This window comes from Pseudophryne corroboree, unplaced genomic scaffold, assembly GCF_028390025.1.
Source record: "Pseudophryne corroboree isolate aPseCor3 unplaced genomic scaffold, aPseCor3.hap2 scaffold_485, whole genome shotgun sequence".
NCBI classification, from domain to species: Eukaryota; Metazoa; Chordata; class Amphibia; order Anura; family Myobatrachidae; genus Pseudophryne; species Pseudophryne corroboree.
The window spans coordinates 151179-165497 of NW_026970095.1; the positions used below are offsets into that span (position 1 = coordinate 151179).

At 46.4% G+C, this 14319-nt stretch overlaps 10 non-coding genes and 1 pseudogene across 10 annotated transcripts; 9 read left to right on the top strand and 2 right to left on the bottom strand.

The window, feature by feature from the left end:
• Nucleotides 1-174: 174 nt before the first annotated feature.
• LOC135029391 (U1 spliceosomal RNA) lies at nucleotides 175-330 on the bottom strand. The gene has a single exon (XR_010225527.1). It is a non-coding gene; the product is annotated as a U1 spliceosomal RNA (small nuclear RNA).
• Nucleotides 331-2691: 2361 nt separating this feature from the next.
• On the top strand, nucleotides 2692-2855 carry LOC135029467 (U1 spliceosomal RNA). The gene has a single exon (XR_010225599.1). It is a non-coding gene; the product is annotated as a U1 spliceosomal RNA (small nuclear RNA).
• A 152-nt stretch (nucleotides 2856-3007) lies between these two features.
• On the top strand, nucleotides 3008-3142 carry LOC135029376 (U1 spliceosomal RNA; annotated as a pseudogene).
• Nucleotides 3143-3844: 702 nt separating this feature from the next.
• LOC135029453 (U1 spliceosomal RNA) lies at nucleotides 3845-4008 on the top strand. Its single transcript, XR_010225585.1, has one exon. It is a non-coding gene; the product is annotated as a U1 spliceosomal RNA (small nuclear RNA).
• Nucleotides 4009-4160: 152 nt separating this feature from the next.
• Nucleotides 4161-4323, top strand: LOC135029361 (U1 spliceosomal RNA). Its single transcript, XR_010225509.1, has one exon. It is a non-coding gene; the product is annotated as a U1 spliceosomal RNA (small nuclear RNA).
• Nucleotides 4324-4993: 670 nt separating this feature from the next.
• Nucleotides 4994-5157, top strand: LOC135029458 (U1 spliceosomal RNA). The gene has a single exon (XR_010225590.1). It is a non-coding gene; the product is annotated as a U1 spliceosomal RNA (small nuclear RNA).
• A 152-nt stretch (nucleotides 5158-5309) lies between these two features.
• LOC135029347 (U1 spliceosomal RNA) lies at nucleotides 5310-5473 on the top strand. Its single transcript, XR_010225496.1, has one exon. It is a non-coding gene; the product is annotated as a U1 spliceosomal RNA (small nuclear RNA).
• Nucleotides 5474-6141: 668 nt separating this feature from the next.
• On the top strand, nucleotides 6142-6305 carry LOC135029262 (U1 spliceosomal RNA). Its single transcript, XR_010225421.1, has one exon. It is a non-coding gene; the product is annotated as a U1 spliceosomal RNA (small nuclear RNA).
• Nucleotides 6306-6457: 152 nt separating this feature from the next.
• Nucleotides 6458-6620, top strand: LOC135029383 (U1 spliceosomal RNA). Its single transcript, XR_010225523.1, has one exon. It is a non-coding gene; the product is annotated as a U1 spliceosomal RNA (small nuclear RNA).
• Nucleotides 6621-7292: 672 nt separating this feature from the next.
• Nucleotides 7293-7456, top strand: LOC135029454 (U1 spliceosomal RNA). The gene has a single exon (XR_010225586.1). It is a non-coding gene; the product is annotated as a U1 spliceosomal RNA (small nuclear RNA).
• Nucleotides 7457-14083: 6627 nt separating this feature from the next.
• On the bottom strand, nucleotides 14084-14199 carry LOC135029437 (U5 spliceosomal RNA). Its single transcript, XR_010225570.1, has one exon. It is a non-coding gene; the product is annotated as a U5 spliceosomal RNA (small nuclear RNA).
• Between the last annotated feature and the right edge of the window lie 120 nt (nucleotides 14200-14319).

Genomic DNA, 14319 nt, shown 5'->3' on the forward strand with positions numbered 1-14319 from the left:
GGGTGTGGGCCCTGCAGCACTACCTGTAGTTTGCATTGTGCATTGGAAGGCACAAAGTAAGCAGACGGGAGGAGAAGTCAGGATAGTCCACAAGGGTATAGAAGGGAGGGGCTCAAGAAAAAAGAAGTGGAAACAGAGAGCAAACTAGGCTGGAGAGAGACCTGAGACAAAGAGATCTGAATTATACGAGAGCCGACCAGAGGAAACACAAATTATGCAGTCAAGTGTCCCACATTTGGGGAAATCGTAGGAGCAGCACACCCAGTGTGCAATGGGTGAGCCTTGCCCTGGGAGAAGCACCTTCCTGATTATAGTATCTCACCTGGGTGTGCTGCCCCTGCGATTTCCCCAAATGTGGGAAACTTGACTGCATAATTTGTGTTTCCCCTGGTCGGCTCTCATCTAATTCAGATCTCTTTGTCTCAGGTCTCTCTCCAGCCTAGTTTGCTGTCTGTTTCCACTTCTTTTTTCTTGAGCCCCTCCCTTCTATACCCTTGTGGACTATCCTGAATTCTCCTCCTGTCTGCTTACTTTGTGCCTTCCAATGCACAATGCAAACTACAGGTAGTGCTGCAGGGCCCACACCCTTTTACTTGCCTTACAGAGCAGCTCTGGAGCTGTTACAGTGCCAAGCTGCTGCAAGAAATCAGCTTGAATGCTTCAGGGGCTGGGGCATGGCCAACATGAGCCCCACACCGAAGGAGGGTGGGGGTGTTTAATGCGAACTAAGGGTCATCCAAGCGCCGCAAAAGGCCGCCATGCCCTGCATACCCCTTTTCTCTTTTCATATGCAGATGAGGGTTCCAGCCAACTTTGGCCCACTGCTTGGATGACATCACTATATGCATATCCGTCTTCTGCAGACCTTCCCCCAGGAATGCTTGTACTAGTTGTTGCATTTGGTTTGTTGTTTGGGGGTGCTTCAGTATTAGGCAGCCTTCTGCCCTCCCATGTTCATCTGAAAATATGTGTTCTCACTGCAGTTGTTGTCCCCAGATGAGAGTTCCCTTGTGCTGCCTCAGTTGAATCTCCTTTACTCTAAAACTTGTAAAACTTAGCAAAAGTGTTTACTAAATAGCTGCTCGGCAAAGTTGCAATGCCGAGACTCCCCGACCAGCTGCCCAGGATGAACCCACCTTTCTAGTAGAATGGGTCTTCACCTAATTCAGTAACGGCAATCCTGCCGTGGAATGAGCATGCTGAATCTTACCACAGATCCAGCGCATAATTGTCTACATGGAAGCAGGACACCCAATCCTGTTGGGAGCATACAGGACAAACAGAGCCTCTGTTTTCCTAATCTGAACCGTTCTGGTGACATAAATTTTCAAAGTTCTGACCACAGCCAGAGACTTTGACTCAACGAAGGTGTCAGTGGCCAAAGGCACCATGTGGAAAGATGAACCACCTTCGGCAGAAATAGTTGACGTGTCCTCAATTCTGCTCTATCTTCATGAAATATCAAATAAAGGCTCTTGTGATACTGCATGGTTTGTACTGTTTTCCATGTGCTCCCAGATCTTTCAAGCAAGAAGCATGGTCAAGAAAGTTCTGTTTGAAAAGAAACAACATTTACTGTCATTGTTATAGAATTTGGGAGAAAAAACAAGAAGAAATCTGCACTGTTGACGCACTGGACAGAATGAATGAATCATAAAATATAACCTTTATTAAGTATGTATTAAAATTGGATAAATATTAATATTATTATCCCAAACTGCAGTGAAACATAAAGGTTAAAATCACAGAACTAACATACATGTGCATAAGAAGAATCAAGAGATGTGAAAAAAAGGTTTAAAAAGCGTGTCCGTGTGTGATTATTTTTGAAGGCACAACCCTGGCGGGGTTGTTTATATAGATATATATGTTGCTAATAATCACTTTCTAGCGTAATGTTATTAAATAGCTGTTAGTATCTATGTCGTCAGGTACCACTGGGTCGTATCCTATATACTCCTGTGGGAAACTTGACTGCATAATTTGTGTTTCCCCTGGTCGGCTCTCGTATAATTCAGATCTCTTTGTCTCAGGTCTCTCTCCAGCCTAGTTTGCTGTCTGTTTCCACTTCTCTTTTCTTGAGCCGCTGCCTTCTATGCCCTTGTGCACTCTCCAGACTTCTCCTGTCTGCTTACTTTGTGCCTTCCAACGCACAATGCAAACTACAGGTAGTGCTGCAGGGCCCACACCCTTTTACTTGCCTTACAGAGCAGCTCTGGAGCTGTTACAGTGCCCAGCTGCAGCAAGAAATCAGCTTGAATGCTTCAGGGGCTGGGGCATAGCCAACATGAGCCCCACACCGTCGGAGGGTGGAGGTGTTTAATGCAAACTAGGGGTCAGCCAAGCGCCGCAAAAGGCCGCCATGCCCTGCATGCCCCTTTTCTCTTTTCATATGCAGACGAGGGTTGAAGCCAACTTTGACCCACTGCTTGGATGACATCACCATATGCAAATCCATCTGCGGCAGGCCTTCCCCCAGGAATGCTTGCACTAGTTGTTGCATTTGGTTTGTTGTTTGGGGGTGCTTCAGTATTAGGCAGCCTTCTGCCCTCCCATGTTCATCTGAAAATATGTGTTCTCCCTGCAGTTGTTGTCCCCAGATGAGAGTTCCCTTGTGCTGCCTCAGTTGAATCTCCTTTACTTGACAGAGATGTGCCTGAGCAGCGGCCCTCCCCAGCCCTATCCCAAATCATACTTATTTTGCATAGGAGATACCATGGTCATGAAGATTGTTCTCCCAGGGTTAGGTTCATTCATTGCGTTCTGGGTATGCTGACCTCTGTGATTTCCCCAAATGTGGGAAACTCAAATGCATTATTTGTGGTAGTGGGGGACTGTGTTTGTGCTTTCCTCTGGTCAGCTCTGGTAAAAGTCAGATTTCTTTGTCTCAGATCTTCCTCTAGCCTTGTTCTTCTTTCAAGAGTTCCCTTGTGCTGCCTCAGTTGGATCTCCTTCACTTGACAGGGGGGTGCCCGAGCAGCGACCCTCCCCAGCTCTAGCCCAACTCCTACTTACCTGCCAGGTGAGATACTATGATCATGAAGTTGCTTCTCCCAGGGCAAGGCTCACCCATTGCACTCTGGGTGTGCTGCCCCTGCGATTTCCCCAAATATGGGAAACTTGATTGCATAATTTGTGTTTCCCCTAGTCGGCTCTCATATAATTCAGATCTCTTTGTCTCAGGTCTCTCTCCAGCCTAGTTTGCTGTCTGTTTCCACTTCTTTTTTCTTGAGCCCCTCCCTTCTATACCCTTGTGCACTATCCTGACTTCTCCTCCTGTCTGCTTACTTTGTGCCTTCCGATGCACAATGCAAACTACAGGTAGTGCTGCAGGGCCCACACCCTTTTACTTGCCTTACAGAGCAGCTCTGGAGCTGTTACAGTGCCAAGCTGCTGCAAGAAATCAGCTTGAATGCTTCAGGGGCTGGGGCATGGCCAACATGAGCCCCACACCGAAGTAGGGTGGGGGTGTTTAATGCGAACTAAGGGTCATCCAAGCGCCGCAAAAGGCCGCCATGCCCTGCATACCCCTTTTCTCTTTTCATATGCAGATGAGGGTTCCAGCCAACTTTGGCCCACTGCTTGGATGACATCACTGTATGCAAATCCGTCTTCTGCAGACCTTCCCCCAGGAATGCTTGTACTAGTTGTTGCATTTGGTTTGTTGTTTGGGGGTGCTTCAGTATTAGGCAGCCTTCTGCCCTCCCATGTTCATCTGAAAATATGTGTTCTCCCGGCAGTTGTTGTCCCCAGATGAGAGTTCCCTTGTGCTGCCTCAGTTGAATCTCCTTTACTTGACAGAGATGTGCCTGAGCAGCGGCCCTCCCCAGCCCTATCCCAAATCATACTTATTTTGCATAGGAGATACCATGGTCATAAAGATTGTTCTCCCAGGGTGAGGTTCATTCATTGCATTCTGGGTATGCTGACCCCTGTGATTTCCCCAAATGTGGGAAACTCAACTGCATTATTTGTGGTAGTGGGGGACTGTGTTTGTGTTTTCCTCTGGTCAGCTCTGGTAAAAGTCAGATTTCTTTGTCTCAGATCTTCCTCTAGCCTTGTTCTTCTTTCGAGAGTTCCATTGTGCTGCCTCAGTTTGATCTCCTTCACTTGACAGGGGGGTACCCGAGCAGCGACCCTCCCCAGCTCTAGCCCAACTCCTACATAACTGCCAGGTGAGATACTATGATCATGAAGGTGCTTCTCCCAGGGCAAGGCTCACCCATTGCACTCTGGGTGTGCTGCTCCTGCGATTTCCCCAAATGTGGGAAACTTGACTGCATAATTTGTGTTTCCCCTGGTCGGCTCTCGTATAATTCAGATCTCTTTGTCTCAGGTCTCTCTCCAGCCTAGTTTGCTGTCTGTTTCCACTTCTTTTTTCTTGAGCCGCTGCCTTCTATGCCCTTGTGCACTCTCCTGACTTCTCCTGTCTGCTTACTTTGTGCCTTCCAACGCACAATGCAAACTACAGGTAGTGCTGCAGGGCCCACACCCTTTTACTTGCCTTTCAGAGCAGCTCTGGAGCTGTTACAGTGCCCAGCTGCTGCAAGAAATCAGCTTGAATGCTTCAGGGGCTGGGGCATAGCCAACATGAGCCCCACACCGACGGAGGGTGGAGGTGTTTAATGCGAACTAAGGGTCATCCAAGCGCCGCAAAAGGCCGCCATGCCCTGCATACCCCTTTTCTCTTTTCATATGCAGATGAGGGTTCCAGCCAACTTTGGCCCACTGCTTGGATGACATCACCGTATGCAAATACGTCTTCTGCAGACCTTCCCCCAGGAATGCTTGTACTAGTTGTTGCATTTGGTTTGTTGTTTGGGGTGCTTCAGTATTAGGCAGCCTTCTGCTCTCCCATGTTCATCTGAAAATATGTGTTCTCCCTGCAGTTGTTGTCCCCAGATGAGAGTTCTCTTGTGCTGCCTCAGTTGAATCTCCTTTACTTGACAGAGATGTGCCTGAGCAGCGGCCCTCCCCAGCCCTATCCCAAATCATACTTATTTTGCATAGGAGATACCATGGTCATGAAGATTGTTCTTCCAGGGTGAGGTTCATTCATTGCATTCTGGGTATGCTGACCCCTGTGATTTCCCCAAATGTGGGAAACTCGACTGCATTATTTGTGGTAGTGGGGGACTGTGTTTGTGCTTTCCTCTGGTCAGCTCTGGTAAAAGTCAGATTTCTTTGTCTCAGATCTTCCTCTAGCCTTGTTCTTTTTTTGAGAGTTTCCTTGTGCTGCCTCAGTTGGATTTCCTTCACTTGACAGGGGGGTGCCCGAGCAGCGACCCTCCCCAGCTCTAGCCCAACTCCTACTTACCTGCCAGGTGAGATACTATGATCAGGAAGGTGCTTCTCCCAGGGCAAGGCTCACCCATTGCACTCTGGGTGTGCTGCTCCTACGATTTCCCCAAATGTGGGACACTTGACTACATAATTTGTGTTTCCTCTGGTCGGCTACTCGTATAATTCAGATCTCTTTGTCTCAGGTCTCTCTCCAGCCTAGTTTGCTGTCTGTTTCCACTTCTCTTTTCTTGAGCCCCTGCCCTTGCCCTTGTGCACTCTCCTGACTTCTCCTGTCTGCTTACTTTGTGCCTTCCAACGCACAATGCAAACTACAGGTAGTGCTGCAGGGCCAACACCCTTTTACTTGCCTTACAGAGCAGCTCTGGAGCTGTTACAGTGCCCAGCTGCTGCAAGAAATCAGCTTGAATGCTTCAGGGGCTGGGGCATAGCCAACATGAGCCCCACACCGACGGAGGGTGGAGGTGTTTAATGCGAACTAAGGGTCATCCAAGCGCCGCAAAAGGCCGCCATGCCCTGCATACCCCTTTTCTCTTTTCATATGCAGATGAGGGTTCCAGCCAACTTTGGCCCACTGCTTGGATGACATCACCGTATGCAAATCCGTCTTCTGCAGACCTTTTCCCAGGAATGCTTGTACTAGTTGTTGCATTTGGTTTGTTGTTTGGGGGTGCTTCAGTATTAGGCAGCCTTCTGCTCTCCCATGTTCATCTGAAAATATGTGTTCTCCCTGCAGTTGTTGTCCCCAGATGAGAGTTCCCTTGTGCTGCCTCAGTTGAATCTCCTTTACTTGACAGAGATGTGCCTGAGCAGCGGCCCTCCCCAGCCCTATCCCAAATCATACTTATTTTGCATAGGAGATACCATTGTCATGAAGATTGTTCTCCCAGGGTGAGGTTCATTCATTGCATTCTGGGTATGCTGACCCCTGTCATTTCCCCAAATGTGGGAAACTCGACTGCATTATTTGTGGTAGTGGGGGACTGTGTTTGTGCTTTCCTCTGGTCAGCTCTGGTAAAAGTCAGATTTCTTTGTCTCAGATCTTCCTCTAGCCTTGTTCTTTTTTCGAGAGTTTCCTTGTGCTGCCTCAGTTGGATCTCCTTCACTTGACAGGGGGGTGCCCGAACAGCGACCCTCCCCAGCTCTAGCCCAACTCCTACTTACCTGCCAGGTGAGATACTATGATCAGGAAGGTGCTTCTCCCAGGGCAAGGCTCACCCAATGCACTCTGGGTGTGCTGCTCCTACGATTTCCCCAAATGTGGGACACTTGATTACATAATTTGTGTTTCCTCTGGTCGGCTCTCGTATAATTCAGATCTCTTTGTCTCAGGTCTCTCTCCAGCCTAGTTTGCTGTCTGTTTCCACTTCTCTTTTCTTGAGCCGCTCCCTTCTATGCCCTTGTGCACTATCCTGACTTCTCCCGTCTGCTTACTTTGTGCCTTCCAACGCACAATGCAAACTACAGGTAGTGCTGCAGGGCCCACACCCTTTTACTTGCTTTACAGAGCAGCTCTGGAGCTGTTACAGTGCCCAGCTGCTGCAAGAAATCAGCTTGAATGCTTCAGGGGCTGGGGCATAGCCAACATGAGCCCCACACCGAAGGAAGGTGGAGGTGTTTAATGCAAACTAGGGGTCATCCAAGCGCCGCAAAAGGCCGCCATGCCCTGCACACCCCTTTTTTATTTTCATATGCAGACGAGGGTTGAAGCCAACTTTGATCCCACTGCTTGGATGACATCACCATATGCAAATCCATCTGCTGCAGGCCTTCCCCCAGGAATGCTTGCACTAGTAGTTGCATTTGGTTTGTTGTTTGGGGGTGCTTCAGTGTTAGGCAGCCTTCTGCCCTCCCATGTTCATCTGAAAATATGTGTTCTCCCTGCAGTTGTTGTCCCCAGATGAGAGTTCCCTTGTGTTGCCTCAGTTGAATCTCCTTTACTTGACAGAGATGTGCCTGAGCAGCGGCCCTCCCCAGCCCTATCCCAAATCATACTTATTTTGCATAGGAGATACCATGGTCATGAAGATTGTTCTCCCAGGGTGAGGTTCATTCATTGCACTCTGGGTATGCTGACCCCTGTGATTTCCCCAAATGTGGGAAACTCGACTGCATTATTTGTGGTAGTGGGGGACTGCGTTTGTGCTTTCCTCTGGTCAGCTCTGGTAAAAGTCAGATTTCTTTGTCTCAGATCTTCCTCTAGCCTTGTTCTTCTTTCGAGAGTTCCCTTGTGCTGCCTCAGTTGGATCTCCTTCACTTGACAGGGGGTGCCCGAGCAGCAATCCTCCACAGCTCTAGCCCAACTCCTACTTACCTGCCAGGTGAGATACTATGATGTTCACTGTTAGGGCAATCAGGATGTGGAATTCCCTGCCAGGGAAGGTGGTAATGGCGGACTCTGTAATTGGATTTAAAAAAGGAATGGATACATTTCTGAATGAAAAAGCTATCCAATGTTATAATACTTAAAATATCAACATGGTTAATCCGGGGGTAACATGAGTTATAGTAGCTAACTAGTCATAAAACATTATTCAGCAAGTATGTAGAATCATCACAACTTAAAACAGGTTGAACACGATGGGCAATTTGCCTCTATTCAACCTCAAAAACTATGTTACTATATGTTACTATATTACTATGTTACTGTAGTATACAGAACACCACAATGTAATGAGCAGTGATAGTGAGCACTGATGAGGATACTAGAACTGACACTGAGCAGCAAGATGCAGCACTGGACTATTAGTAATGTACTGTAGTATGCTGAGCACCACAGTGCAGCACAAGACAATGAGCAGTGATACTGAGCACTGATGAGGATACTACTGAGAACTGACACTGAGCAGGAGAGACACACTACTAGTATTACTGAGCAGCAATAAGTAACCACTGATACTGAGCACTGATATTGAGATTTCCACTGAGAGAACATAGCCACGTCCTCTCCGCTCTCTCTTCAATGCACGAGTAAAAATGGCGGCAACGCGCAGCTCTTTATATGGAATCCGAATCTCGAGAGAATCCGACAGCGGGATGATGACATTTTCCCTTGTTCAGGTTTTCCGAGTCAGGCGGGAACAACCGAGCCTGCCTCGGACCAGTGTAAACCACGTGGAGTTCGTCGGGAATTCGGTTCTCGGAGAACCGAACCCGCTCCTATCTACCTTATACCCATCAATTTTTTTATTTTCAATCTAAGCCCCTGCAGTTTTCTGTAAGCATCTGCTTCGCTATGATGATCAACAAGTCACAAGGGCAAACACTCAGGGCTTGAGGCGTAGATCTTAGGACCAGCTGCTACAAGCATGGCAGAGGTGTCACTATCACTGGTGACACCCAGAGAGGTGGCGAAGGAGATTGTAATGCAGTGCGCGCAGATAAGCAGCGCAATGGTAAAAAGGAGGCATGGTTTCATAGGTAGGGGCGTGGCCTGGTGGCCTGAATCTACATTTTGTTGCTCCGGGTGTCCCGGGGGTTGGGGGCTGCACCCGGGGACTAGTGTGTGTGCGGTGCTGGCTCCTGCACAGTGACAGGGCATGGCCACCCAGCATGACGCCTCCATTCTTGACCATGCTGTAATTGCAGTCGCACTGCAGTTCAGCGTGATCATAAAAAATGGTGTAGCCTCCTGCTGGTGCAGACTGTATGTGCGCGCAGGAAGCCGCCACCATTTTTGTGATCACAGCGGCTGAATGTGATGTCATACAGCCGCTGTGACCACGCCCCCTGTGTCTCCTCCGTTGCAGACCCCATTTTGAAGCCTTGCCCCCGCACCGCTCCATCCCTGACTTGGAAATGGAGTGTTGCTGACCCCCCTCTCCCCCCCCCGCCCCGATTGACAGGCAGAGGCGATCGCATTCTCTGCGGGGTGCCGCAGAAAATGCAGGCACATGCGTATGCTGTTAGCAATTTTTGCAGTTGGATCGCTTATTGTGATTGCATTCCAACCTGAATCAGGCCCTATTACCTATCACAATGCGCTGCGGGCAGTACAAAATTGGGTTAATATAGGAGTAAAACTCCCAGACCTGTGCTCCTTAACTGTACCTGGTGGCTAGTGGAGCGGCTGCCCAGTAATCAGTGTCCACGCCAGTGCGCACACGGTCCACCCCCTACGGCCACGCTCCCCTTCATCAGCGGCCTCGTGATCCGGAAGGGCGGTGTGTGTGTGACTGACCTTAGGAAGAAACTGGAGCCTCCGCTGCAGTGACCCAGCAACCAGGGCACGGGAGTATACAGCGCCGCTGGGAGTGATGAAGCTGCAGTAAAGATGTCTATTAGACCTAGCCTGCTGCAGCCCTTGTAGATTCTCATAAAACAAGTTCTTCTTTTCTTGTCAAAATTAATAGCTAAGAATAGGCTGCCTGAGGCAGGCCCCTGTTAAGTGGCCTGCTACTGAAGGCACCAACTACAAACTGAGCTCCCTGTTCATGGAAGCGGGGTTATAGAGGAGGATGCGCTGAGCATCTTGGGAACAGTCAAAAGCTTTGAGCCGGTTGGTGCCTCAGATCAAGATCCTACTCTACACCCCAATGTGAATCCTTGTGGAGTCCAGTGTACCCCACAGAAGAAATTAATGTGTCACACCCATTGGCAGCAACCTTAGAATAGCTGCTGACGGGCACAATTGAGAAAGGAAGGGGGGGGGGGGACATTTGAATCCAGCACATAGATGCAATTCAAATATGTAATTCGTACCTTCCTATTTTAAAATATAATGGATGAACCTCACCCTGTGAGAACAATCTTCATGATCAAGAGATCTCATATGCAAAATAAGTATGAGTTGGGATAGGGCTGGGGAGGGTGGCTGCTCGGGCAGCCCCTCCCCCGTCAAGTTAAGGAGATTCAACTGAGGACGCACAAGGGAACTCTCGTCTGGGGACAACAACTGCAGGGAGACCACATCTGTTCAGATGAACATGGGAGGGTGGAAGGCTGCCTAATATTGAAGCACCATCAAATATCAAACCATATGCAACAACTAGTACAAGCATTCCTGGGGGAAGGTCTGCAGAAGACGGATTTGCATACGGTGATGTCATCCAAGATGTGGGCCAAAGTTGGCTGGAACCCTCATCTGCATATGAAAAGAGAAAAGGGGCATGCAGGGCATGGCGGCCTTTTGCGGTGCTTGGATGACCCCTAGTTCGCATTAAACACCCCCACCCTCCTTTGGTGTGGGGCTCATGTTGGCCATGCCCCATCCCCTGAAGCATTCAAGCTGATTTCTTGCAGCAGCTGGGCACTGTAACAGCTCCAGAGCTGTTCTGTAAGGCAAGTAAAAGGGTGTGGGCCCTGCAGCACCACCTGTAGTTCGCATTGTGCGTTGGAAGGCACAAAGTAAGCAGACGGGAGGAGAAGTCAGGATAGTGCGCAAGGGCATCCTTTTCTCTTAGTCCGTAGAGGATGCTGGGGTCACATTAAGAACCATGGGGTATAGACGGGATCCGCAAGAGACATGGGCACTTTAAGACTTTCAAAGGGTGTGAACTGGCTCCTCCCTCTATGCCCCTCCTCCAGACTCCAGTTATAGGAACTGTGCCCAGGGAGACGGACATTTCGAGGAAAGGATTTATTGTTAAACTAAGGTGAGCATCTTACCAGCTCACACCTTAAGCATGCCGCAGAACGTGGCATTCAACAGAACACAAGCCAACGGCATGAACAATTGCAGCAAAAAGCTGACCAGAACCATAACATAACATGTGTATAACCACAAGTAATAACTGCAGACACAGTATGGACTGGGACGGGTGCCCAGCATCCTCTACGGACTAAGAGAAAAGGATTTACCGGTAGGTATTAAAATCCTATTTTCTCATACGACCTAGAGGATGCTGGGGTCACATTAAGAACCATGGGGTTATACCAAAGCTCTTGAACGGGTGGGAGAGTGCGTACGACTCTGCAGCACCGAATGACCCAACTTGAGGTTATCATCAGCCAAGGTATCAAACTTGTAAAACTTAGCAAAAGTGTTTACTAAATAGCTGCTCGGCAAAGTTGCAATGCCGAGACTCCCCGACCAGCTGCCCAGGATGAACCCACCTTTCTAGTAGAATGGGTCTTCACCTAATTCAGTAACGGCAATCCTGCCATGGAATGAGCATGCTGAATCTTACCACAGATCCAGCGCATAATGGTCTACATGGAAGCAGGACACCCAATCCTGTTGGGAGCATACAGGACAAACAGAGCCTCTGTTTTCCTAATCTGAACCGTTCTGGTGACATAAATTTTCAAAGTTCTGACCACAGCCAGAGACTTTGACTCAACGAAGGTGTCAGTGGCCAAAGGCACCATGTGGAAAGATGAACCACCTTCGGCAGAAATTGTTGACGTGTCCTCAATTCTGCTCTATCTTCATGAAAGATCAAATAAAGGCTCTTGTGATACTGCATGGTTTGTACTGTTTTCCATGTGCTCCCAGATCTTTCAAGCAAGTAGCATGGTCAAGAAAGTTCTGTTTGAAAAGAAACAACATTTACTGTCATTGTTATAGAATTTGGGAGAAAAAACAAGAAGAAATCTGCACTGTTGACGCACTGGACAGAATGAATGAATCATAAAATATAACCTTTATTAAGTATGTATTAAAATTGGATAAATATTAATATTATTATCCCAAACTGCAGTGAAACATAAAGGTTAAAATCACAGAACTAACATACATGTGCATAAGAAGAATAAAGAGATGTGAAAAAAAGGTTTAAAAAGCGTGTCCGTGTGTGATTATTTTTGAAGGCACAACCCTGGCGGGGTTGTTTATATAGATATATATGTTGCTAATAATCACTTTCTAGCGTAATGTTATTAAATAGCTGTTAGTATCTATGTCGTCAGGTACCACTGGGTCGTATCCTATATACTCCCTTCACTCAATATGGGTTACCTCCCGGGAAGCCATCCCCATTGGCGAATTTGTGGGGGTGATTGAGTATAACCGGTAAGCTAACCTCCAATTTGTGGGGTGCTTAGGTAGATGGGGATCACTTATTTCTCTGTGTCCCCTAAGACTATATTCCTAAATTCAATACCACAGGGGGATAGCTTTCTATATCGGATAAGGAATCACTTGATAGGGAAATCTCTATGCATCATGGAAAGATCATATTTATTAATATCCAAACTAAAAAAATGATGAATAGCTTTAATTTAGCTGTTTAGATATAGTTAATTGGCGAGATATACCAACAGGTGCGGTTGCCTTAAGGAATATGGCAATTCCAATATAAATAGCAGCCCTCCTTCATATAATCAGCCAGATCTTATTAAATCTGGTCCAGATATAGCCGTTCAGATATACTTAATTGACAACATATATCAATCGGTGGGGTTGCCTTAAGGAATATAGCAATTCCAATTCTCATATAAATAGCAACCTTCCTTCATATATTCAGCCAGATCTTATTTAATCTGATCTAGGCGTAGGCAATAATGCTTTCCTTAGAGGTATAGCCACCTCAATTCTTATTAGGAAGCAAAGTGTCTGTCATAATGGTTTATCCAATTCATCTAAGAAATAATATATTCCATGTGTCAGAGATTCATTACTCTCTATTTACACTGTTAAAGAGTTAATTCTTATTATGTTACAGTGTAATGAAATTATCATATAGGGAGATGTGGCAATTCCATGTGCTATATATATAATAACCCTTAGTGGTCCAGATTCCACAATGAGGAATTTTCTTATAAACCGCTGAAACACACAGCTGTTTGACTGACTTCCAAATATATCTATCTCACTTTGTAACAGTCTTATGATAGAGAAACTGTTACATATTCGGTCACTTAGTTATCTAAAGGTAAACAGACTCAGTGTGAGGGTAATATAATATATCAAATGCGCTGTCAATAATCGTGGTAACTGGTGTAATAATGTGGTATATTGAGTATGCTAGTAAGGCATATAACTGCTCTCCAGCCTTTAAGTGTTACCAATCAATTTGTTACACTGTAAAGGATTTATGGTGTCCTGTTAGGACATGCAGCTGCTAGGCTGACTCAAAGATTTATCCATTTGTAACAATTATGTAACAGTTATATACATGTTACTGGTATTACATAGAAATAGTATGACACAGGCCAGCAGTCCCATGTGTCTAGATTCCACAATAGGAGATTTTCTTTGTCTTATAAACTGCTGGAACACACAGCTGCTAGACTGACTTCAAATATATATATTACTTTGTAACAGTCTTATAGTAAAGAGACTGTTACACACTGTCATTTAGTTATCTCAAGGTTAGCAGATTCTGTGTGAGGATAGTGTTCTGTTAGAACATGCAGCTGCTAGGCTGACTCATAGAAAATGTATCCATTTGTAACAAATGACACATACAGCATTAAATTAATATCTATAGCAGCCCATGTGACATCTCTACTCTTATCATAATTGTCTGGTTATTGCCAATCTGGACAGCAGGAGTGATATATATTCACTAGTCCCAATATCCCATCATATAAATATACCCACACTGATATACTTTCTTATCAAGAGTTATTAGTAGCTATCTGTATGCACTTTAGACATTGTATCTGCTAAGTGACATCATATCTAGTGTATTCCTTTCTTATAGCTCAGCTTCTATTCCCTTTTAGTGGAGACTAACAGCTAACATCATAATCATATATTTTTGTTTTATAACATTTCACATGAGTCAAATACACGCGGACACGCCGTGCCCTACACGTGTGTTTCACTGCATCTATGGCAACTTACATTAAAGCTAACAAGAAAGCACACTCGTTCTGTCTTTAAACTGATAAAAGAAACCCCAATAATATGGGGCATGCAAAAATTGAGATAAAACTCAGTTTTGCTCCTCTCCACGGAAATCTTTAATAAAAGGCGAAATATTTGTTAGTTCTGAAGAGAAACCAGAGCATGACCAAGATTCCACCTGTCGCCTGAGTGCCATGCCAGCAGTTCTCATTGAGCTCAAAGTGAGCACCCAATTTGAAAGAAAGATAGCAGATTTCTCACCAGGCTTCCCCTAGCTATAAACA